Source organism: Ambystoma mexicanum, chromosome 6p (assembly GCF_040938575.1).
Source record: "Ambystoma mexicanum isolate Mex_15411 chromosome 6p, UKY_AmexF1_1, whole genome shotgun sequence".
In the NCBI taxonomy this organism is placed as follows: domain Eukaryota; kingdom Metazoa; phylum Chordata; class Amphibia; order Caudata; family Ambystomatidae; genus Ambystoma; species Ambystoma mexicanum.
This window is the reverse complement of record NC_090935.1, coordinates 1,482,768,892-1,482,794,280: the sequence shown is the minus strand read 5'-3', so window position 1 is coordinate 1,482,794,280 and position 25,389 is coordinate 1,482,768,892. Positions and strand designations below refer to the sequence as shown.

At 51.6% G+C, this 25,389-nt stretch overlaps 1 protein-coding gene across 1 annotated transcript in view; it reads right to left on the bottom strand.

The window, feature by feature from the left end:
- LOC138511072 (uncharacterized) overlaps positions 1-25,389 on the bottom strand; it is a 1,092,277-nt gene that overhangs the window by 504,732 nt on the left and 562,156 nt on the right. The window lies entirely within an intron of this gene.

Below are 25,389 nucleotides of genomic sequence, written 5' to 3'. Positions count from 1 at the left end.
ATCATTCAGTGATGTGTATTAGTCACTATGATAGATTAACTGAGAATCTGAGCTGTATTGAAGGTTATTATTGTGATGCATTTTATGTTAGACGTAACAACTTTGAGGCATTCTAGGTTTTAGTGTTGCTCTTCATGACAACATGGACTTTTAGGTTTCATGTAAAGTCAGTTACCACACTTGTGTTGCGACAGTGGTTGTGTGTCGGTGGCATATATGAGGTTGATTGAGGTGCACAATCGAAGTGGTGTTGATCCTATTATGCTTAGTATAACGTTTTGAGGCATTTCAGCATTAGAGTTGCCTGTGCTTTGGCAAAATGGACTTTTAGGAAATGTTATTCCAATGCGACCTGCAATATACAATGTGAAGGTATTTGTCAATGCAATGCGTATTATAACAATTTTGAGGCATTGCAGTGGCATATATTGTTATGTGTGTTATTGATGTTCAACTCAAGATTTCTGCTAGAGCGACTGCAGCGCTGACTAGCAGTTTTACATTCTATGTACGGGTTTGACTGTATTTGATGTCGTGGTGTATCTTTTGATTTGAGTGGGAGTGTGGTACATGACCTGTAGTTGGTCAAGGAACCCTGCGGGGTTTGTAAAAGATTTTAGCTGTAATGCATGACCAAGAAGTGGTCAAGGAACTTGTTGGAGTTCTGATGGGTGAATTGGTTAGTGACTCTGCGGAGTTCAGAGGTATCTAGTAGGAGACTAGTACCAGAAGCTTTGCGGGGCTTTGATGTTTTGGTAAATTGTGTCTCTGCGGAGTTCATTTGAAGCTTAGTGTAGCTTTAATGTGTTTTGGGTGTGGTTCTGCGGAGCCCAGAGGCACCTAGCGGGGGATTAGTGCCTGAAGCTATGTGAAGCTTATATGTTGTTTAGGTGACCTTATGGAGTTGTTAGGGTCCAGGGATTTCGCTTGAAATTCTGAAGATGCAGGTGATATTGTATCTGGTGTTTTTCTTTATGAATTTAGGTGGTTTCTGGGATTGCTATTGAGCTCTTCTTGGTCAATCTCAGAACCCTGGCAACGTTTCATCTTCAGCTGTGTTCACTTTGGGGGTTTTGAATTGTTCAGAAGGGCTCAAATGTCAGGCCAACATTTGCAGCTGGGTCTTGTTGTGTTTGTTTTAGTGACAGCTAGTTGCCTTTAATTATGGTGTGATTGGGTGAGTGAGTGACGATTTGGTGTGGCTGTGTTTACTTGAATTTCTGAATGGGTCTAACAGCGGTATGAGTTGTAAGTGAAGTTCTCTGTTGACCTGGGTAGATTGTTGGGTTGTTAGTAAGTGTCTTGTGTTGTTACGACAGTACCTGGTTTTTCCCGGTTTTGGGAGTTAGTGCTCGGAAGTGGCAGTTCGAGGTTTCTTTGTGGCAGGAAGGAACGGAAGGAGTTGTGTGTTTGGTTGGCTTTTTCCAGTGTTTGTAGTGGTTGCCAAGGTGGGCGGTTAGTGCTCTAAAGTGGCAGTTCGAGGTTCCTCGTGGCAGGTGGGAACAGAAGGTGAATTGTGTTGCTTTGATTGGTTAGGAGTGTTAGTTGTGGTGGCTGGGCCTGTCGTAGGATGTTAGTTAAGCCTGCTGGTTCAATTTCCCGGTGGTAAGTGGAACATGGTTGGAGCGAGGAAGTCATGTGCAGAGTGTGGTAGTGGGTTTGTCTTTATGCAACAGGAGGAGGTGTTAGGGTTGGCTTCCTTCTGGTGAGTTTGACATATGTTTGTTTGTTGTAGGAAAGGAGGTGTTAGGGTTGGCTCCTGTGCTTGCATGTATGCTGTGCCAGGATTGATGTCATCATTAGAATGCAGGTTGTGAGTGTGAGGTTAGAATGTTTAGAGGTGAATTGGTTCTAACCCAGGCAGTTACAAGATGTGAGCCTGGGTGGTGGGAGCCAGTGGGCTACTTGTCCCTTTCCTCTTTATCTCCTAATGACTTGATGACATCTGATCCTGTAACCTAAGAAGATAATAAAATAACCACTATGCGTACCTGGCCTGTGTATCCTGAGTGTCCCTTGAAGTGAACCCTATGACCAAGAGCCGGTCATAACAGCACCATGTGGGCGGGGCTTGCTAAGTGGGGAAAAAGAGCAGCAACCAGGAAAGCACCAGGTGGGTGGGGTTTGCTAAGTGGAGGAAAAAAGCAGTAACCAGGAAGGCACCAGGTGGGAGGGGCTTGCTAAGTGGGGAAACAGAGCAGCAACCAGGAAGGCACTAGATGGGTGTGGTTTGCTAAGTCGGGAAAAGAGAAGCAACCTGGAAGGTGCCAGGTAGGTGGGGCTTAGGCCAGGTGACCTGGTTCCACTTGGACCTCCCTCCCATCCTCAAAGGAAAAGAGGCTGGAGGGCTCCTTAAGTAGGGAAATAGAGTGGCCACCAGGAAGGCACAAGGTGGGCGGGGCATGCTAAGTGGGGAAAAACAGAGGTACCCAGGAAGGAACCAGGTGGGCAGGGCTTGCTAAGTTGAGAAAAAGAGCGGCAACCTGGAAGGTGCCAGGTGGGCAGGGCTTAGGCGACATGACCTAGATCCACTTGCACCTGCTCCCCATCTGCAAAGGAAAAGAGGCTGGAGTGCTCCTTAAGTAGGGAAATAGAGCGGCAACCAGGAAGGCACCAGGTGGGCAGAGCTTGCTAAGTGGGGATAAAGAGCAGCAACCTGGAAAATACTAGGTGGGCAGGGCTTAGACCAGGTGAGCTAAATCCACTTGCACCTGCTCCCCATCTGCAAAGGAAAAGAGGCTGGATGACTCCTTAAGTAGGGAAAAAGAGCGGCAACCAGGAAGGCACCAGGAGGGAGGGGCTTGCTAAGTTGGGGAAAAGAGTCGCAACCAGTAAGGAACCAGGTGGGTAGGGCTTGCTAATTGGGGAAAAAGAGCAGAGACCAGGAAGGCTCCAGGTGGGTGGGGCATGCTAATTGGGGAAAACGAGCAGCAACCAGGAAAGCACCAGGTGGGTGGCGCTTGTTAAGTGGGGTAACAAAGCAGCAACTAGGAAGGCACCAGGTGGGCGGGGCTTGCTAATTGAGGAAAAAGAACAGCAACCTGGAAGGCACCAGCTGGACGGGGCTTGCTAAGTGGGGAAAAAGAGCGGCAACCTGGAAGGTGCCAGGTGGGCAGGGCTCAGGCCAGGTAACCTAGATCCACTCGCACCTGCTCCTCATCTGCAAAGAAAAAGAGACTGGAGGGCTCCTTAAGTAGCGAAATAGAGCGGCAACCAGGAAGGCACCAGGTGGGTGGGGCATGCTAATTGGGGAAAAAGAGCAGCCACCAGGAAGGCACCAGGTGGGAAGGGCTTGCTAAGTGGGGAAAAAGAGCAGCAACCTGGAAGGCACCAGGTGGACGGGGCTAAGGCCAGATGACCTAGATCCGCCTTCACCCGCTCCTCATCTGCAAAGGAAAAGAAGCTGGAGTGCTCCTTAAGTAGGAAAATAGAGCGGCAACCAGGAAGGCACCAGGTAGGCAGGGCATGCTAAATTGGGAAAAAGAGCCGCAACCAGGAAGGCTCCAGGTGGGTGGGGCATGCTAGTTGGGGAAAACGAGCAGCAACCAGGAAAGCACCAGGTGGGTGGCGCTTGTTAAGTGGGGTAACAAAGCAGCAACTAGGAAGGCACCAGGTGGGCGGGGCTTGCTAATTGAGGAAAAAGAACAGCAACCTGGAAGGCACCAGCTGGACGGGGCTTGCTAAGTGGGGAAAAAGAGCGGCAACCTGGAAGGTGCCAGGTGGGCAGGGCTCAGGCCAGGTAACCTAGATCCACTCGCACCTGCTCCTCATCTGCAAAGAAAAAGAGACTGGAGGGCTCCTTAAGTAGCGAAATAGAGCGGCAACCAGGAAGGCACCAGGTGGGTGGGGCATGCTAATTGGGGAAAAAGAGCAGCCACCAGGAAGGCACCAGGTGGGAAGGGCTTGCTAAGTGGGGAAAAAGAGCAGCAACCTGGAAGGCACCAGGTGGACGGGGCTAAGGCCAGATGACCTAGATCCGCCTTCACCCGCTCCTCATCTGCAAAGGAAAAGAAGCTGGAGTGCTCCTTAAGTAGGAAAATAGAGCGGCAACCAGGAAGGCACCAGGTAGGCAGGGCATGCTAAATTGGGAAAAAGAGCCGCAACCAGGAAGGCACCAGGTGGGTGGGGCTTGCTAAGTGGGGATAAAGAGCAGCAACCTGGAAAGTACCAGGTGGGCAGGGCTTAGACCAGGTGACCTAAATCCACTTGCAACAGCCCCCCATTTGCAAAGGAAAAGAGGCTGGAGGGCTCCTTAAGTAGGGAAAAAGAGCGGCAACCAGGAAGGCACCAGGTGGGAGGGGCTTGCTAAGTCGGGGAAAAGAATCACAACCAGTAAGGCACCAGGTGGGTGGGGCTTGCTAAGTGGGGAAACAGAGCGGCAACCAGGAAGGCACCAGGTAGGCAGGGCATGCTAAATTGGGAAAAAGAGCCGCAACCAGGAAGGCACCAGGTGGGTGGGGCTTGCTAAGTGGGGATAAAGAGCGGCACCCTGGAAGGTGCCAGGTGGGTGGGTCTTAGGCCAGATGAACTAAATCCGCCTGGACCTGCTTCCCATCCTCAAAGGAAAAGAGGCTGGAAGGCTCCTTAAGTAGGGAAAAAGAGCAGCAACCAGGAAGGCACCAGGGAGGCGGGGCTTGCTAAGTGGGGAAAAAGAGCGGCACCAAGGAAGGCACCAGGTGGGCGGAGCTTTCTAAGTGGGGAAAAAGAGCAGCAACCTGGAAGGCACCAGGTGGGCGGGACTAAGGCCAGATGACCTAGATCCGCTTGCACCTGCTCCTCATCTGCAAAGGAAAAGAGGCTGGAGTGCTCCTTAAGTAGGGAAATAGAGCGGCAACCAGGAAGGCACCGGGTGGGCAGGATATGCTAAATTGGGAAAAAGAGCCGCAACCAGGAAGGCACCAGGTGGGTGGGCTTGCTAATTGAGGAAAAAGAACAGCAACCTGGAAGGCAATAGGTGGGCGGGGCTTGCTAAGTGGGGAAAAAGAGCAGCAAACTGGATGGTGCCAGGTGGGCGGGGCTGAGGCCAGGTAACCTAGATCCACTTGCACCTGCTCCTCATCTGCAAAGAAAAAGAGGCTGGAGGGCTCCTTAAGGAGAGAAGTAGAGCGGCAACCAGGATGGCACCAGGTGGGTGGGGCTTGTTAAGTGGGGTAACAAAGCAGCAACCAGGAAGGCACCAGGTGGGCGGGCTTGCTAATCGAGGAAAAATAACGGCAACCTGGAAGGCACCAGGTGGGCGGGGCTTGCTAAGTGGGGAAAAAGAGCAGCAAACTGGATGGTGCCAGGTGGGCGGGGCTGAGGCCAGGTAACCTAGATCCACTTGCACCTGCTCCACATCTGCAAAGAAAAAGAGGCTGGAGGGCTCCTTAAGTAGCGAAGTAGAGCGGCAACCAGGATGGCACCAGGTGGGTGGGGCATGCTAATTGGGGAAAAAGAGCAGCAATCAGGAAGGCGCCAGGTGGGAGGGGATTGCTTAGTGGGGAAAAAGAGCAGCAACCTGGAAGGCACCAGGTGGGGGGGGCTAAGGCCAGATGACCTACATCCGCTTGCACTTGCTCCTCATATGCACAGGAAAAGAGGCTGGAGTGCTCCTTAAGTAGGGAAATAGAGCGGCAAACAGGAAGCCACCATGTGGGCATGGCATGCTAAATTGGGAAAAAGAGCCGCAACCAGGAAGGCACCAGGTGGGCAGGGCTTGCTAAGTGGGGATAAAGAGCAGCAACAAGGAAGGCACCAGGTGGGCGGAGCTTGCTAATTGCGTTAAAAGAGTGACAACCTGGAAGGGGCCAGGTGGGCGGGGCTTAGGCTAGGTGACCTAGATCCACTTGCACCTGCTCTCCATCTGCAAAGGAAAAGATGCTGGAGGGCTCCTTAAGTAGGGAAATAGAGCGGCAACCAGGAAGGCACCATGTGGGCATGTCATACTAAATTGGGAAAAAGAGCCGCAACCAGGAAGGCACCAGGTGGGAGGGGCTTGCTAAGTTGGGGAAAAGAGTCGCAACCAGGAAGGCACTAGGTGGGGTGGTTTGTTACGTGGGGAAAAGAGCGGCAACCTGGAAGGTGCCAGGTGGGTGGGGCTTCGGCCAGATGACCTAAATCCGCTTGGACATGATTCCCATCTGCAAAGGAAAAGAGGCTGGAGGGCTCCTTAAGTAGGGAATTAAAGCGGCAATCAGGAAGGCACCAGGTGGGTGGGGCATGCTAAGTGGTGAAAAATAGCGGCAACCAGGAAGGCACCAGGTGGGAGGGGCTTAGGCCAGGTGAGCTATATCTGCTTGCACCTGCTCCCGATCTGCAAACGAAAAGAGGCTGGAGGGCTCCGTAAGTAGGGAAAAATAGCAGAAACCAAGAAGGCACCGTGTGGGCTGGGTTTGCTAAGTGCGGAAAAAGAGCGGCAACCTGGAAGGTGCCAGGTGGGCAGGGCTTAGGCCAGGTGAACTAGATCCACTTCCACCTGCTTCCCATCTGCAAAGGAAAAGAGGCTGGAGGGCGCCTTAAGGGAAAAAGAATGGCAACCAGGAAGGCACCAGGTGGGAGGGGCTTGCTAAGTGGGGAAAAAGAGCAGCAACCAGGAAGGTAACAGGTGGGCGGGGCTTGCTAAGTGGGGGAAAAAAGCAGCAACCAGGAAGGCAGGAGGTGGGCAGGGCTTGCTAATTGAGGAAAAAGAACAGCAACCTGGAAGGCACCAGGTGGGCAGGGCTTGCTAAGTGGGGAAAAAGAGCAGCAACCTGGAAGGTGCCAGGTGGGCGGGGCTGAGGCCATGTAACCTAGATCCACTTGCACCTGCTCCTCATCTGCAAAGAAAAAGAGGCTGGAGGGCTCCTTAAGTAGCAAAATAGAGCAGGCAACCAGGAAGGCACCAGGTGGGTGGGGCATCCTAATTGGGGTAAAAGAGCAGGAACCAGGAAGGCACCAGGTGGGTGGGACATGCTAAGTGGGGAAAAACAGCAGCAACCAGGAAGGCACCAGGTGGGCGGGGCATGCTAAGTGGGGAAAAATAGCAGCAGCCTGGAAGGCACCCTGTGGGCGGGGCTTATGCCAGGTGACCTAGATCCACTTACACCTGCTCTCCATATGCAAAGGAAAAGAGGCCGGAGGGCTCCTTAAGGGAAAAAGAATGGCAACCAGGAAGGCACCAGGTGGGCGGGGCATGCTAAGTGGTGAAAAAGAACGGCAACCAAGAAGGCACCAGGTGGGTGGGGCTCTCTAAGTGGGGAAAAGAGTGGCAACCTGGAAGGCGCCAGGTGGGAGGGGTAAGGCCAGATGACCTAGATCCGCTTGCACTTGCTCCTCATCTGCAAAGGAAAAGAGGCTGGAGTGCTCCTTAAGTAGGGAAATAGAGCGGCAACCAGGAAGGCATCATGTGGGCATGGCATGCTAAATTGGGAAAAAGAGCCGCAACCAGGAAGGCACCAGGTGGGAGGGGCTTGCTAAGTGGGGATAAAGAGCAGCAACAAGGAAGGCACCAGGTGGGCGGAGCTTGCTAATTGCGTTAAGAGAGTGACAACCTGGAAGGGACCAGGTGGGCAAGGCTTAGGCCAGGTTACCTAGATCCACTTGCAACTGCTCTCCATTTGCAAAGGAAAAGAGGATGGAGGGCTCCTTAAGTAGGGAAATAGAGCGGCAACCAGGAAGGCACCAGGTGGGCGGGGCATGCTAAGTGGTGAAAAATAGCGGCAACCAGGAAGGCACCAGGTGGGAGGGGCTTAGGCCAGGTGAGCTAGATCTGCTTGCACCTGCTCCCCATCTCCAAAGGAAAAGAGGCTGGAGGCTCATTAAGTAGGGAAAAATAGCGGAAACCAGGAAGGCACTGTGTGGGCTGGGCTTGCTAAGTAGGGAAAAAGAGCGGCAACCAGGAAGGCACCAGGTGGGCAGGGCTTGCTACATGGGGAAAAATAGCGGCAACCTGGAAGGTGCCAGGTGGGCAGGGCTTAGGCCACGCAACCTAGATCCACTTGCACCTGCTCCCCATCTGCAAAGGAAAAGAGGCTGGTGTGCTCCTTAAGTAGGGAAATAGAGCGGCAACCAGGAAGGCACCAGGTGGGCAGAGCATGCTAAATTGGGAAGAAGAGCCGCAACCAGTAAGGCACCAGGTGGGTGGAGCTTGCTAAGTGGGGAAATAGAGCAGCAACCAGGAAGGCACTAGGTGGGGGTGGTTTGCTAAGTGGGGAAAAGAGCGGCAACCTGGAAGGTGCCAGGTGGGTGGGGCTTAGGCCAGATGACCTAAATCCGCTTGGACCTGCTTCTCATCCTCAAAGGAAAAGAGGCTGGAGGGCTCCTTAAGTAGGGAAAAAGAGCTGCAACTAGGAAGGCACCAGGTAGGCGGGGCTTGCTAAGTGGGGAAAAATTGCGGCAACAAGGAAGGCACCAGGTGGGCAGACCTTGCTAATTGCGTTAAAAGAGTGACAACCTGGAAGGGGCCAGGTGGGCGGGGCTTAGGCCAGGTGACCTAGATCCACTTGCACCTGCTCTCCATCTGCAAAGGAAAAGAGGCTGGAGGGCTCCTTAAGTAGGGAAATAAAGCGGCAACCAGTAAGGCACCACGTGGGCGGGGCATGCTAAGTGGTGAAAAATAGCGGCAACCAGGAAGGCGCCAGGTGGGAGGGGCTTAGGCCAGGTGAGCTAGATATGCTTGCACCTGCTCCCCATCTACAAACGAAAAGAGGCTGGAGGGCTCCTTAAGTAGGGAAAAATAGCGGAAACCAGGAAGGCACTGTGTGGGCTGGGCTTGCTAAGTGGGGAAAAAGAGCGGCAACCAGGAAGGCACCAGGTGGGCGGGGCTTGCTACGTGGGGAAAAAGAGCGGCAACCTGGAAGGTGCCAGGTGGGCAGGGCTTAGGCCAGGTGAACTAGATCCACTTTCACCTGCCTCCCATCTGCAAAGGAAAAGAGGCTGGAGGGCTCCTTAGGGAAAAAGAACAGCAACCAGGAAGGCACCAGGTGGGCAGTGCTTGCTAAGTGGGGAAAAGAGTGGCAACCTGGAAGGTGCCAGGTGGGAGGGGCTTAGGCCAGGTAACCTAGATCCACTTGCACCTGCTCCTCATCTGCAAAGAAAAAGAGGCTGGAGTGCTCCTTAAAGAAGGCAAAAATTGCTGAAACCAGGAAGGCACCATGTGGGCGGGGCTTGCTAAGTGGGGAAAAAGAGCAGCAACCAGGAAGGTACCAGGTGGGCGGGCTTTCAAAGTGGGAGAAAAAGCAGCAACCAGGAAGGCAGCTGGTGGGCGGGGCTTGCTAATTGAGGAAAAAGAACAGCAACCTGGAAAGCACCAGGTGTACGGGGCTTGCTATGTGGGGAAAAAGAGCAGCAACCAGGAAGGCACCAGGTGGGCGGGGCTTGCTACTTGGGGAAAAAGAGCGGCAACCTGGAAGGTGCCAGGTGGGCAGGGCTTAGGCCAGGTGAACTAGATCCACTTTCACCTGCCTCCCATCTGCAAAGGAAAAGAGGCTGGAGGGCTCCTTAGGGAAAAAGAACAGCAACCAGGAAGGCACCAGGTGGGCAGTGCTTGCTAAGTGGGGAAAAGAGTGGCAACCTGGAAGGTGCCAGGTGGGAGGGGCTTAGGCCAGGTGACCTAGATCTGCTTGCTCCTGCTCCCTATCTGCAAACGAAAAGAGGCTGGAGGGCTCCTTAAAGAAGGCAAAAATTGCTGAAACCAGGAAGGCACCATGTGGGCGGGGCTTGCTAAGTGGGGAAAAAGAGCAGCAACCAGGAAGGTACCAGGTGGGCGGGGCTTTCAAAGTGGGAGAAAAAGCAGCAACCAGGAAGGCAGCTGGTGGGCGGGGCTTGCTAATTGAGGAAAAAGAACAGCAACCTGGAAAGCACCAGGTGTACGGGGCTTGCTATGTGGGGAAAAAGAGCAGCAACCTGGAAGGTGCCAGGTGGGCGGGGCTGAGGCCAGGTAACCTAGATCCACTTGCACCTGCTCCTCATCTGCAAAGAAAAAGAGGCTGGAGTGCTCCTTAAGTAGGGAAATAGAGCGGCAACCAGGAAGGCACTAGGCGGGCAGGGCATGCTAAGTTGGGAAAAAGCCACAACCAGGAAGGCACCAGTTGGGCGGGGCTTGCTAAGTGGGGATAAAGAGCAGCAACCTGGAAAGTACCAGGTGGGCAGGGCTTAGGCCAGGTGATCTAAATCCACTTGCACCTGCTCTCCATCTGCAAAGGAAAAGAGGCTTGAGGGCTCCTTAAGTAGGGAAAAAGAGTGACAACCAGGAAGGCACCAGGTGGGAGGGGGTTAGGCCAGATGACCTAAATCAGCTTGGACCTGCTTCCCATCCTAAAAGGAAAAGAGGCTGGAGGGCTCCATAAGTAGGGAAAAAGAGCTGCAACCAGGAAGGCACCAGGTAGGCGGGGCTTGCTAATTGGGGAAAAAGAGCAGCAACCAGGAAGGCGCCATGTGGGAGGGGCTTGCTAAGTGGGGAAAAAGAGCGGCAACCAGGAAGGCACCAGTTGGGCGGGGCTTGCTGAGTGGGGAATAGAGCAGCAACAAGGAAGGCACCAGGTGGGCGGAGCTTGCTAATTGCGTTAAAAGAGTGACAACCTGGAAGGGGCCAGGTGGGCAGGGCTTAGGCCAGGTGACCTAGATCCACTTGCACCTGCTCTCCATCTGCAAAGGAAAAGAGGCGGGAGGGCTCCTTAAGTAGGGAAATAGAGTGGCAAACAGGAAGGCACCAGGTGGGCGGAGCATGCTAAGTGGGGAAAAACAGCAGCAACCAGGAAGGCACCAGGTGGGTGGGGCATGCTAAGTGGGGAAAAATAGCAGCAGCCTGGAAGGCGCCAGGTGGGAGGGGCTTAGGCCAGGTGACCTAGATCTGTTTGCTCCTGCTCCCCTTCTGCAAAAGAAAAGAGGCTGGAGGGCTCCTTAAGTAGGCAAAAATTGCTGAAACCAGGAAGGCATCATGTGGGCGGGGCTTAAGTGGGGAAAAAGAGCAGAAACCAGGAAGGCACCAGGTGGGCAGAGCTTGCTAAGTGGGGAAAAAGAGCATCAACCTGGAAGGCGCCAGGTGGACAGGGCTTAGTCCAGGTGACCTAAATCCACTTGCACCTGCACCCCATCTGCAAAGGAAGAGGCTGGAGGGCTCCTTAGGGAAAAAGAGCAGCAACCAGGAAGGCACCAGGTGGGTGGGGCTTGCTAAGTGGGGAAAAAGAGCGGCACCCTGGAAGGCACCAGGTGGGCGGGGCTTAGGCCAGGTGACCTAGATCCACTTGCACCAGCTCCCCATCTGTAAAGGAAAAGAGGCTGGAGGGCTTCTTAAGTAGGAAAAAAGAGCGACAACCAGTAAGGCACCAGGTGGGATGGGCTTGCTAAGTGGGGAAAACAATCAGCAACCAGGAAAGCACGAGGTGGGTGGGGCTTGCTAAGTGGGGGAAAAAAGCAGCAACCAGTAAGGCACCAGGTGGGCGGGGCTTGCTACTTGAGGAACAAGAACAGCAACCTGGAAGACACCAGGTGGGCGGGGCTTGCTAAGTAGAGAAAAAGAAAAGCAACCTGAAAGGTGCCAGGTGGGCGGGACTTAGTCCAGGTATCCTAGATCCACTTGCACCTGCTCCCCATCTGCAAAGGAAAAGTGGCTGGAGGGCTCCTTAAGTAGGGAAAAAGAACGACAACCAGGAAGGCACCAGTTGAGAGGGGCTTGCTAAGTGGGGAAAACGAGCAGCAACCAGGAAGGTACCAGGTGGGCAGAGCTTGCAAAGTGGGGGAAAAAGCAGCAACCAGGAAGGCAGCAGGTGGGTTGGGCTTGCTAACTGAGGAAAAAGAACAGCAACCTGGAAGGCACCAGGAGGGCGGGTCTTGCAAAGTGGGGAAAAGTAGTGGCAGCCTGGAAGGCGCCACGTGGGCGGGGCTTATGCCAGGTGACCTACATCCACTTGCAACTGCTCTCGATATGCAAAGGAAAAGAGGCTGGAGGGCTCCTTAAGTAGGGAAATAGAGCGGCAACCAGGAAGGCACCAGGTGGGCGGAGCATGCTAAGTGGGGAAAAAGAGCAGCAACCAGGAAGGCAGCAGGTGGGCGGGGCTTGCTAATTGAAGAAAAAGAACAGACACCTGGAAGGCACCAGGGGGGTGGGGCTTGCTAAGTGGGGAAAAAGAGCAGCAACATGGAAGGTGCCAGGTGGGCGGGGCTGAGGCCAGGTAACCTAGATCCACTTGCACCTGCTCCTCATCTGCAAAGAAAAAGAGGCTGGAGTGCTCCTTAAGTAGCAAAATAGAGTGGCAACCAAGAAGGCACCAGGTGGGGGGGGCATGCTAGTTGGCGAAAAAGAGAAGCAAACAGGAAGGCGCTGCCAGGTGGGAGGGGCTTGCTAAGTGGGGAAAAAGAGCGGCAATCAGGAAGGCACCACGTGGGCGGGGCTTGCTAAGTGGGGAAAAGAGCAGCAACCTGGAGGCAGCAGGTGGGCGGGGATAAGGCCAGATGACCTAGATCTGCTTGCACCTGCTCCTCATCTTCAAAGGAAAAGAGGCTGGAATGCTCCTTAAGTAGGGAAATAGAGCGGCAACCAGGAAGGCACCAGGTGGGCGGGGCATGCTAAGTGGTGAAAAAGAACGGCAACCAAGAATGCACCAGGTGGGCGGGGCTTTCTAAGTGGGGAAAAGAGTGGCAACCTGGAAGGCGCCAGGTGGGAGGGGCTTAGGCCGGGTGACCTAGATCTGCTTGCTCCTGCTCCCCATCTGCAAACAAAAAGAGGCTGGTGGGCTCCTTAAGTAGGCAAAAATTGCTGAAACCAGGAAGGCACCATGTAGGCGGGGCTTAAGTGGGGACATCGAGCAGCTACCAGGAAAGCACCCTGTGGGTGGGGCTTGCTAAGTGGGGGAAAAAAGCAGCAAACAGGAAGTCACCAGGTGGGCGGGGCTTGCTAATTGAGGAAAAAGAACAGCAACCTGGAAGGCAACAGCTGGGCGGGGCTTGCTAAGTGGGGAAAAAGAGCGACAACCTGGAAGGTGACAGGTGGGCGGGGCTTAAGCCAGGTGACCTAGATCCACTTGCACCTGCTCCCATTCTGCAAAGGAATAGAGGCTGGAGGGCTCCTTAAGTAGGGAAAAAAAGCGACAACCAGGAAGACGCCAGGTGGGAGGGGCATGCTAAATGGGGAAAACGATCAGCAACCAGGAAATCACCAGGTGGGTGGGGCTTGCTAAGTGGGGAAAAGAGCAGCAACCTGGAAAGTACCAGGTGGGCAGGGCTTAGGCCAGGTGACATAAATCCACTTGCACCTGCTCCCCATCTGCAAATGAAAAGAGGCTTGAGGGCTCCTTAAGTAGGGAAATAGAGTGGCAACCAGGAAGGCACCAGGTGGGCGGGGCTTGCTAAATTGGGAAAAATAGTGGCAGCCTGGAAGGCGCCTGGAGGTCGGGGCTTATGACAGGTGACCTGGATCTGCATGCACCTGCTCCCCAACTGCAAAGGAAAAGAGGCTGGAGGGCTCCTTAAGTAGGGAAAAATAGTGGAAACCAGGAAGGCACCATGTGGGCGGGGCTTGCTAAGTGGGGAAAAAGAGCAGCAACCAGGAAAGCACCATGTGGGTGGGGTTTGCTAAGTGGAGGAAAAAAAGCGGTAACCAGGAAGGCACCAGGTGGGAGGGGCTTGCTAAGTGGGGAAACAGAGCAGCAACCAGGAAGGCACTAGATGGGCATGGTTTGCTAAGTCGGGAAAAGAGAAGCAACCTGGACGGTGCCAGGTAGGTGGGGCTTAGGCCAGGTGACCTAGTTCCACTTGGAGCTGCCTCCCATCCTCAAAGGAAAAGAGGCTGGAGGGCTCCTTAAGTAGGGAAATAGAGTGGCCACCAGGAAGGCACAAGGTGGGCGGGGCATGCTAAGTGGGGAAAAACAGAGGTAACCAGGAAGGCACCAGGTGGGCAGGGCTTGCTAAGTTGAGAAAAAGAGCGGCAACCTGGAAGGTGCCAGGTGGGCAGGGCTTAGGCCACATGACCTAGATCCACTTGCACCTGCTCCCCATCTGCAAAGGAAAAGAGGCTGGAGTGCTCCTTAAGTAGGGAAATAGAGCGGCAACCAGGAAGGCACCAGGTGGGCAGAGCTTGCTAAGTGGGGATAAAGAGCAGCAATCTGGAAAATACTAGGTGGGCAGGGCTTAGACCAGGTGAGCTAAATCCACTTGCACCTGCTCCCCATCTGCAAAGGAAAAGAGGCTGGATGACTCCTTAAGTAGGGAAAAAGAGCGGCAACCAGGAAGGCACCAGGAGGGAGTGGCTTGCTAAGTTGGGGAAAAGAGTCGCAACCAGTAAGGAACCAGGTGGGTGGGGCTTGCTAAGTGGGGAAACAGAGCAGCAACCAGGAAGGCACTATGTGGGGGTGGATTGCTAAGTGGGGAAAGAGCGGTAACCTGCAAGGTGCCAGGTGGATGGGGCTTAGGCCAGATTACCTAAATCCGCTTGGACGTGCTTCCAATCCTCAAAGGAAAAGAGGCTCGAGGTCTCCTTAAGTAGGGAAAAAGAGCTGCAACCAGGAAGGCACCAGGTAGGCGGGGCTTGCTAAGTTGGGAAAAATAGCAGCAACAAGGAAGGCACCAGGTGGGCGGACATTGCTAATTGCGTTAAAAGAGTGACAACCTGGAAGGTGGGCGGGGTTTAGGCCAGGTGACCTAGATTCACTTGCACCTGCTCTCCATCTGCAAAGGAAAAGAGGCTGGAGGGCTCCTTAAGTAGGGAAATAAAGCGGCAACCAGGAAGGCACCAGGTGGGCGGGGCATGCTAAGTGGGGAAAACGAGCAGCAACCAGGAAACCACCAGGTGGGTGGGGCTTGCTAAGTGGGTGAAAAAGCAGCAACCAGGAAGGCACCAGGTGGGTGGGGCTAGCTAATTGAGGACAAAGAACAGCAACCTGGAAGGTACCAGGTGGGCGGGGCTTGCTAAGTGGGGAAAAAGAGCAGCAACCTGGAAGGTGCCAAGTGGGCGGGGCTTAGGCCAGGTAACCTAGATCCACTTGTACCTGCTCCTCATCTGCAAAGGAAAAGAGGCTGGAGAGCTCCTTAAGTAGCAAAATAGAGCATCAATCAGGAAGGCACCAGGTGGGCGGGGCTTGCTAAGTGGGGAAAAAGAGCGGCAACCAGGAAGCCACCAGGTGGACGCGGCTTGCTAATTACGTTAAAAGAGCGGCAACCTGGAAGGGGCCAGGCCAGTTGGGCGGGGCTTAGGCCAGGTGACCTAGATTCACTTGCACCTGCTCTCCATCTGCAAATGAAAAGAGGCTGGAGGGCTCCTTAAGTAGGGAAAAAGAGCGAAAACCAGGAAGGCACGATGTGGGCGGGGCTTGCTAAGTGGGGAAAAAGAGATGCAACCAGGAAGGCACCAGGAGGGCGGGGCTTGCTAAGTGGGGAAAAATAGCGGCAGCCTGGAAGGCACCCAGTGGCCGGGGCTTATGCCAGGTGACCTAGATCCACTTGAACCTGCTCTCCATATGCAAAGGAAAAGAGGATGGAGGGCTCCTTAAGTAGGGAAAAAGAGCAGCAATCAGGAAGGCACCAGGTGGGCGGGGCTTGCTAAGTGGGGAAAAAGAGCGGCAACCAGGAAGGCACCAGGTGGACGGGGCTTGCTAATTACGTTAAAAGAGTGGCAACCTGGAAGGGGCGAGGCCAGGTGAGCGAGGCTTAGGCCAGGTGACCTAGATTCACTTGCACCTGCTCTCCATCTGCAAAGGAAAAGAGGCAGGAGGGCTCCTTAAGTAGTGAAATAGAGTGGCAACCAGGAAGGCACCAGGTGGGCGGGGCATGCTAAGTGGGGAAAAACAGAGGCAACCAGGAAGTCACTAGGTGGGCGGGCTTGCTAAGTTGGGAGAAATAGCGGCAGCCTGGAAGGCACCTGGTGGGCAGGGCTTATGCCAGGTGACCTAGATCTGTTTGCATCTGCTCCCCATCTGCAAACGAAAAGAGGCTGGAGGGCTCCTTAAGTAGGGAAAAAGAGTGAAAACCAGGAAGGCACGATGTGGGCGGGGCTTGCTAAGTGGGGAAAAAGAGCGGCAACCAGGAACGCACCAGGTGGGCGGGGCTTGCTTCGTGGGGAAAACGAGCAGCAACCGGGAAAGCACCAGGTGGGTGGGGCTTGCTAAGTGGGGAAAAAGCAGCAACCAGGAAGGCACCAGGTGGGTGGGGCTAGCTAATTGAGGAAAAAGAACAGCAACCTGGAAGGTACCAGGTGGGTGGGGCTTGCTAAGTGGGGAAAAAGAGCAGCAACCTGGAAGGTGCCAGGTGGGCGGGGCTTAGGCCAGGTAACCTAGATCCACTTGCACCTGCTCCTCATCTGCAAAGGAAAAGAGGCTGGATGGCTCCTTAAGTAGCAAAATAGAGCGTCAACCAGGAAGGCACCAGGTGGGCGGGGCATGCTAATTGGGGAAAAAGAGCAGCAACCAGGAAAGCGCCAGGTGGGAGGGGCTTGCTAAGTGCGGAAAAATAGTGTCAGCCTGGAAGGCGCCAGGTGGGCGGGGCTTATGCCAGGTGACATAGATCCACTTGCACCTGCTCTCCATATGCAAAGGAAAAGAGGCTGGAGGGCTCCTTAAGTAGGGAAAAATAGCGGAAACCAGGAAGGCACCATGTTGTCGGGGCTTGCTAAGTGGGGAAAAAGAGCGGCAACCAGGAAGGCACCAGGTGGGAGAGGCTTGCTAAGTGGGGAAACAGAGCAGCAACCAGGAAGGCACTAGATGGGGGTGGTTTGCTATGTGGGAAAAAGAGCGGCAATCAGGAAGGCACCAGGTGGGCGGGGCTTGCTAAGTGGGGAAAAAGAGCGGCAACCAGGAAGGCACCAGGTGGACGGGGCTTGCTAATTACGTTAAAAGAGCGGCAACCTGGAAGGGGCCAGACCAGGAGGGCGTGGCTTAGGCCAGGTGACCTAGATTCACTTGCACCTGCTCTCCATCTGCAAAGGAAAAGAGGCAGGAGGGCTCCGTAAGTAGGGAAATAGAGAGGCAACCAGGAAGGCACCAGGTGGGCGGGGCATGCTAAGTGGGGAAAAACAGAGGCAACCAGGAAGGCACTAGGTGGGCGGGCTTGCTAAGTTGGGAGAAATAGTGGCAGCCTGGAAGGCGCCTGGTGGGCAGGGCTTATGCCAGGTGACCTAGATTTGCTTGCACCTGCTCCCTATCTGCAAACGAAAAGAGGCTGGAGGGCTCCTTAAGTAGGGAAAAAGAGCGAAAACCAGGAAGGCACTATGTGGGCGGGGATTGCTAAGTGGGGAAAAAGAGCGGCAACCAGGAAGGCACCAGGTGGGCGGGGCTTGCTAAGTGGGGAAAACGAGCAGCAACCAGGAAAGCACCAGGTGGGTGGGGCTTGCTAAGTGGGGGAAAAGAGCAGCAACCAGGAAGGCACCAGGTGGGTGGGGCTTGCTAAGTGGGGGAAAAAGCAGCAACCAGAAAGGCACCAGGTGGGTCGGGCTAGCTAATTGAGGGAAAAAGAACAGCAACCTGGAAGGTACCAGGTGGGCGGGGCTTGCTAAGTGGGGAAAAAGAGCAGCAACCTGGAAGGTGCCTGGTGGGCGGGGCTTAGGCCAGGTAACCTAGATCCACTTGCACCTGCTCCTCATCTGTAAAGGAAAAGAGGCTGGAGGGCTCCTTAAGTAGCAAAATAGAGCGTCAACCAGGAAGGCACCAGGTGGGCAGGGCTTGCAAAGTGGGGAAAAGAGGTGCAATCTGCAAGGCACCAGGTGGACCGAGCTTAGGCCAGGTGACCTAGATCCACTTGCACCTGCTCCCCATCTGCAAAGGAATAGAGGCTGAAGGGCTCCTTAAGTAAGTAAATAGAGCGGCAACCAGAAAGGTACCAGGTGGGTGGGGCATGCTAAGTGGTGAAAAAGAGCAGCAACCAGGAAGGCACCAGGTGGGCAGGGCTTGCTAAGTGGGAAAAAGAGTGGCAACCTGAAAGGTGCCAGGTGGGAGGTCCTTAGGCCAGGTGAGCTAGATCTGCTTGCACCTGCTCCCCATCTGCAAACGAAAAGAGGCTGGAGGGCTCCTTAAGTAGGGAAAAATAGCAGAAACCAGGAAGGCACCATGTGGGCGGGGCTTGCTAAGTGGGGAAAAAGAGCGGCAACCAGGAAAGCACCAGGTGTGCAGGGCTTGCTAAGTGGGGAAAAAGAGCGGCAACCTGGAAGGTGCCAGGTGGACAGGGTTTAGGCCAGGTGACCTAGATCCACTTGCACCTGCTCCCCATCTGCAAAGGAAAAGAGGGTGGAGGGCTCCTTAGGGAAAAAGAGTGGCAACCAGGAAGGCACCAGGTGGGCGGGGCTTGCTAAGTGGGGAAAAAGAGCGGCAACCTGGAAGGTGCCAGGTGGGCCAGGCTTAGGCCAGATGACCTAGATCCACTTCCACTTGCTCACCATCTGCAAAGGAAAAGAGACCGTAGGGCTCCTTAAGTAGGGAAAAAGAGCGCCAACCAGGAAGGCACCAGGGGGGAGGGCTTGCTAAGTGCAGAAAAAGAGCAGCAACCTGGAAGGCACCAGGTGGGCGGGACTTGCTAAGTGGGGGAAAAAAGCGGCAACCAGGAAGGCAGCAGGTGGGCGGGGCATGCTAAGTGTGGAAAAATAGCGGCAGCCTGGAAGGCACCAGGTGGGCGGGGCTTATGCCAGGTGACCTAGATCCACTTGCACCTGCTCTCCATCTGCAAAGGAAAAGAGGCTTGAGGGCTCCTTAAGTAGCTAAATAGAGTGGCAACCAGGAAGGCACCAGGAGGGCGGGGCATGCTAAGTGGGGAAAAACAGCGGCAACCAGGAAGGCACCATGTGGGCGGGGCTTGATAAATGGGGAAAAATAGAGGCAGCCTGGAAGGCGCCAGGTGGGCGGGGCTTATGCCAGGTGACCTAGATCCACTTGCACCTGCTCTCCATATGCAAAGGAAAAGAGGCTGAAGGGCTCCTTAAGTAGGGAAATAGAGCAGCAACCAGGAAGGCACCAGGTGGGCGGGGCTTGCTAAGTGGGGAAAAGAGTGGCAACCTGGAAGGCGCCAGGTGGGAGAGGCTTAGGCCAGGTGAGTTACATCTCCTTGCACCGGCTCCCCATCTGCAAACGAAAAGAGGCTGGAGGGCTCCTTAAGTAGGGAAAAATAGCGGAAACCAGGAAGGCACCATGTGGGCGGGCTTGCTAAGTGGGGAAAAAGAGCGGCAACCAGGAAGGCACCAGGTGGGCAGGGCTTGCTAAGTGGGGAAAAACAGCGGCAACCAGGAAGACACCAGGTGGGCGGGGCTTATGCGAGGTGACCTAGATCCACTTGCGACTGCTCTCCACATGTTAAGGAAAAGAGGGTGGAGGGCTCCTTATGTAGGGAAATAGAGCGGCAACCAGTAAGGCCCCAGGTGGGCGGGGCATGCTAAGTGGTGAAAAAGAGCGGCAACCAGGAAGGCACCAGGTGGGCGGGGCTTGCTAAGTGGGAAAAAGAGTGGCAACCTGGAAGGCGCCAGGTGGGAGGGGTTTAGGCCAGGTGAGCTAGATTTGCTTACACCTCCTCCCCATCTGCAAACGAAAAGAGGCTGCAGGGCTCCTTAAGTAGGGAAAAAGAGCGGCAACCAGGAAGGCACCAGGTGGGCACGGCTTGCTAAGTGGGGAAAAAGAGCGGCAACCTGGAAGGCACCAGGTGGGAGGGGATTGTTAAGTTGGGGAAAAAGAGAAGCAACCTGAAAGGTGCCAGGTGGGCGGGTCTTACGTCAGGTAACCTAGATCCACTTGCACCTGCTCCCCATCTGCAAAGGAAATGAGGCTGAAGGGCTCCTTAAGTAGACAAATAGAGCGGCAACCAGGAAGGCACCAGGTGGGCGGGGCATAGGCCAGGTTACCTAGATCCACTTGCACCTGCTCCCCATCCTCAAAGGAAAAGAGGCTGGAGGGCTCCTTAAGAAGGGAAAAAGAGTAGCAATCAGTAAGGCACCAGGTGGGCGGGGCTTGCTAAGTGGGGAAAAAGAGAAGCAACCTGAAAGGTGCCAGGTGGGCGGGTCTTACGTCAGGTAACCTAGATACACTTGCACCTGCTCCCCATCTGCAAAGGAAATGAGGCTGAAGGGCTCCTTAAGTAGACAAATAGAGCGGCAACCAGGAAGGCACCAGGTGGGCGGGGCATAGGCCAGGTTACCTAGATCCACTTGCACCTGCTCCCCATCTGCAAAGGAAAAGAGGCTGGAGGGCTCCTTAAGTAGGGAAAAAGAGCGACAACCAGGAAGGCACCAAGTGGGAGGGGCTTTGCTAAGTGGGGAAAACGAGCAGCAACCAGGAAAGTACCAGGTGGGTGGGGCTTGCTAAGTGGGGGAAAAGAGCAGCAACCAGGAAGGCACCAGGTGGGTGGGACTTGCTAAGTGGGTGAAAAAGCAGCAACCAGGAAGGCACCAGGTGGGTGGGGCTAGCTAATTGAGGAAAAAGAACAGCAACCTGGAAGGTACCAGGGGGGCGGGGCTTGCTAAGTGGGGAAAAAGAGCAGCAACCTGGAAGGTGCCAGGTGGGCGGGGCTTAGGCCAGATAACCTATATCCACTTGCACCTGCTCGTCATCTGCAAAGGAAAAGAGGCTGGAGGGCTCCTTAAGTAGCAAAATAGAGCGTCAACCAGGAAGGCATCAGGTGGGCAGTGTCAGGTTTCGTGGGATTTGGATGAATGAGGTGAAATGGGGATATGATTAACATAAAGTATGGTTTGGGCCTTAACTTTCTGTGCAGAGTGTGGAGAGCTTCCCAAGTCAAAATGGAGAATTCCAAAAGGATCAGTGATTGGCCAGAAGTAAAAGAGAGGCATTGTTGGAACATTCTAAACCGCCTTTCATTGTCAGAAGCCCAGCTGGAAGGTCTTATGTTTGAAGCTCTTAAGTTTTAGAAAAACTTTAGTTAGGCCCTTGTGCCTAATATTAGTTATTTGGACCAGGAAAGTTTTGGAGATTTAAAAAGAAACTTAGAAAACGTTCCGGTGAAAGAAAGAAGCAAGCTAAGTGATTTCATTATCTTTTATGGAATTTTATGATTATCAAGCAGGGGTTAAATATCAAAACTATTAATTAACTTGTTCCTGTTTTTCTTAGTTTTTGTTTATATAGTAGTTCTTTTTGTTCTTTCAAGAATTTATTTTTGAACTTCTAGAACTGTATTTAAATTAATTGAACTGCGTCACATTTTTTTTTGCACCTGGCAAATTGGAGTGTGGAGGTCTGTTATTCATTTTAGCGTCGTGTGTTTTTTCGGCCGTATAGAAGTTTATTGAGTACTGTACCTTTTGTCGGTAACAGTGCTTTTCTTAGCGTCGGACTAGCGTTAGAAATCTTACACTGTCTGCACAAGTGACAGTGTGGTAGCCACGCGACTCCGAGGCGTTATGTTTAATTTACTAACATTCTAACCTGGCGCGTGATCTTCACTGGGCTGCCTCTTCAAGGATTAGTCTCCGGAACTGAGGAATTTCTCCTTTCCTGTTTGAGCAATTCATATTAAGAAGAGTGGAAAACTATTCCTTTACGCATGCGCCCAAGCCAGTTTCATTTTTTAACTCAATTCCTTGTTCATGTGCGCTTCCATTTTAGAAGGAGTAAACAATATCTTCACGCATGCGCATATTCTGGTAAAAGGAACGCTTCTTTTACGAGCGATCTTCTTTGCAAGCAAAAGATCCAATTAATGAACACTTTTACACATTCAGAAAACAAACAATTTTAAATTGAATAGTTAGAGTGTCATTCTTGGAATTTGTGTTGAAGCTAGACACCAATACAAACTACATGTATAATATTTCCAGCGGGTTGTTTAGGCAAAAGACAGTTGAACTGCTTGAAGACAAACTCCTTAAACTGAGAGAGATTAGCAGTTTTTTTTGCAAAACCGAATTGAAGAAATCAGTAAGAGCATCTAAGACTCTATTTTTATGTTTTCTTCAGTAGAATTCATACACGTCCTCTACGTTATTCACAGAGGATAATCAGGTATGGTGGCGTGTTTATTTACTTAAATTTATAAAGAGAAGTCAGAGCCAAGGAATTCAAAGGTTAGTGACTAAAGTGAATTGTTGTTATTTTCACCAACAGGTTGGCAGATAAAGAAGCTGAGCAAAACCTGAAGTTTATTATTTTGTCCCATTTTCCCCCTTTCCCTTGGGGGTGCTCTCAACTGAACTGTTTGATACCAGTTAAGAGGTTAGCATCCAAAGGGGACTGCGGGGGTTCAGCAGCTTCCGGGGACAACATCAGATTTGAGAAAGCCTGACAGTATGAAAGGCCAGAAAAAATAGTCCTCCTAAGCTGTCATGAACCCCGAGTTCTCAATGGAAGCGTTAAGTGTTTTAGTGAGGGAATTACAGGAGGAATTAAAGGTGGCATATCAAGAGAATAAAAAATTAGGACAACGAGTAGATGAGTTAAGTGAAAAGGTGGCACAGACGCAGGGAATTGGGAGAGAAGAATTTCCCCCTGAATTGGTAAGGGCTGGTGAGGAGAGAGGTGTGGGTAGAGGTGATGGGGCAGAGGGAGGTTTTAGGGCATTAGTTATGCCAGTACCTTTGGCAGCTCCAGAGCGTTACTATGGAGATTCAAGTAAATATCAGACATTTGTAACCCAATGTGAGTTGCACTTTCTTAGTAGGCCCGAACTATTTCCTTCTGATGCTTCCAGAGTTACTTTTATGATGTCTTATTTATCTGGAGAGGCTTCTACTTGGGCAGGTTTATTGGTCAGGCAAAAGAGTTCATCTTTAAAAAATGTTTCTCTTTTTATGGAAGAATTTAAGAAAATGTTTGATAAAAGACAAATGTCCTTAGAAGTTGATGGGGAATTATTAGATTTGCGTCAAGGAAACATTGACTTGGTCACATATATCACACAGTTTAGGTCTCTGGTTTTAGAATCCCAGTGGCCAGCAGAGAAGAGGTCTTCTCTTTTTTATAGAGGTCTCAAGGAGGAATTGAAGGATGCCTTGGCCAGTGTAGCCCAACGCCCTTCTTCTTGTGAGGAATTGATTGATTTAGTAGTTCAGTTGGACTATCGTATAAGTGAAAGAAAAGCAGAAAGGCGTCGTTGTACTCAGGGGGAGGTGAGGTCAGTCACTAGAGGAGATCGTTCAAGGTTTGAGGTGGGTAGTAAAGAAGTGAAACCAAGGTTAAATGATCAACAAAGTAGAATAAAAGTTCCTTTATCAAAGGAGGAAAAGACTAGGAGGCGTGAGAATAATTTGTGTTTATATTGTGGTAGGGGCGGTCATTTTTTAGGAAATTGTCCCTTTACACCCAAAAAATTTTCATCAGCCGGAGGAAAAGGACAGCAAGTTGCAAATACAGTTCAGTCAGCGGTTCCACACATAACTGTAAATGTATCCTTGTATTTGAAGGAGGAAAGGAAAGGGTATGGACCGGTAGTGATTGATTCAGGAGCCACCGGGAACTTTATGGATTGGGGAGTAGCTAAGGCATTGGGAATACCACTTGTGAGGAAGGAAGTTGTGGAACAGGTTCGGGCTGTAGATGGAACTTCTCTTTCATCAGGTCCTATAACTCATGAAACTGGTGTTTTGGTTATGGAATTACTTGGAGGTCATAGAGAAGAAATTTCGTTTGATTTAATTGATACACCAATTTTGAAAATAATTTTAGGCATGCCATGGCTAACCTTGCATAATCCTCAAATTGATTGGAGTAGGCGAGTGGTAGAATTACAGTCTAGTTTCTGTTTAGAAAATTGCCTTTTGAAAGGTAATCCTGGGAGGGAAGAAACACAAGGTTTGGTTTCCTTTTTTCTAACTGATGCAGGTATTACAGGACATAATATAGGAGCGGTGTTAGGACATCTTCCAGAGTGTTATCAAGGGTACAAGGAGGTTTTTGATGAAAAGGAGGCAGGAGAATTACCTCCACATAGGAGTTTTGACTGTAAAATTGATTTGGAGCCCGGGGCGGTTTTACCAAGTAGTCGAGTGTATGCATTAACTGAAAAGGAGAATGATTATCTTAAAGAGTACCTTGCAGAAAATGTGGCTAAGGGTTTTATTCGTCATTCTCAATCTCCAGCCGCATCTCCATTATTTTTTGTACCAAAACCAGATGGGTCTCTCAGAACATGCATTGATTATAGAGCTGTGAATAGAATTACGATCAAAAACAAGTATCCTCTCCCTCTAATTTCGGAAATCTTGAATCAGGTCCAGGGAGCCACAATTTTTTCCAAACTAGATTTACGTGGTGCCTATCATCTGGTGAGAGTCCAGGAGGGTGATGAGTGGAAAACGGCATTCAAAACCCGATTTGGGCTTTATGAGTACTTGGTAATGCCTTTCGGTTTATCTAATGCACCAGCTGCCTTTCAATTCTTTATGGATGAAATTTTAAGAGATTTTTTAGACATATTCGTAGTAGTATATATTGATGATATTTTGATTTATTCTCAGGATTTAGAGTCTCATAAAATTCATGTGGGAAAGGTTCTACAAAGACTCAGAGAGAATCATTTGTTTGCTAAATTAGAAAAATCCCAGTTTCATACTAATTCTGTGGAATTTTTAGGATACATTGTTTCTCCCAAGGGATTGGAGATGAATCCGAACAAAGTTCAAGCCATCACGGATTGGCCAGAACCAACGAAAGTAAAAGAAATTCAAAGCTTTTTAGGTTTTGCAAATTTTTACAGAAGATTTATTGAAGGATTTTCTCGGTTGATTACTCCCATAACAAAACTCTTAAAGAAAGGTGCCAAATTTGTGTGGTCGACAGAGGCAGAGGAGGCATTTCAAGAATTAAAGAAAAGGTTCAGTTCGGCCCCTATTTTAATTCATCCAGATCCATCTCAGCCTTTTTATGTAGAAGCGGATGCATCGAATCTTGCCATGGGGGCTGTTCTTTCTCAGAGACATCGAGAGACAGGACAACTTCATCCAGTGGCTTACTATTCTAAAAAATTTTCTATGGCAGAACAAAATTATACCATCTCAGATCGAGAATTATTGGCAATCAAGTTCGCTTTTGAAGAGTGGAGACATTTTTTAAAGGGAGCAAGACATACTGTGACTGTGTTAACAGACCATAGAAATCTGCTTTTTTTGAAATCAGCTAAGACTCTCACACCAAGGCAGTTAAGATGGTCATTGTTCTTTGCTGATTATGATTTTGTAGTGACATTTAAGCCAGGTAGGCTTAATGGAAAGGCTGATGCTTTATCACGTCAATTTCCTGGAAGTGAGATGGAATCAGAAAAGGAGATGATATCCATTATCGATCCATGCTGTTTTATTTCTGCCGGAATACAGAAAATTGAGGATGTTAAGGAAGAAGTTCGAAAGTCCATGTCAATTGCACAAATGGAGGAATGGGTTCGAAAGGATCCGGTTCGAAAAATTGAAAAAGGATTGCCATTTTTTTAAAATAAACTTTACTTACCTATTTTGGAATTGCGAGAGAGAGTAATAAGAGACTGTCATGAATCTATGCTGTCCGGACACCCAGGTTTTAGAAA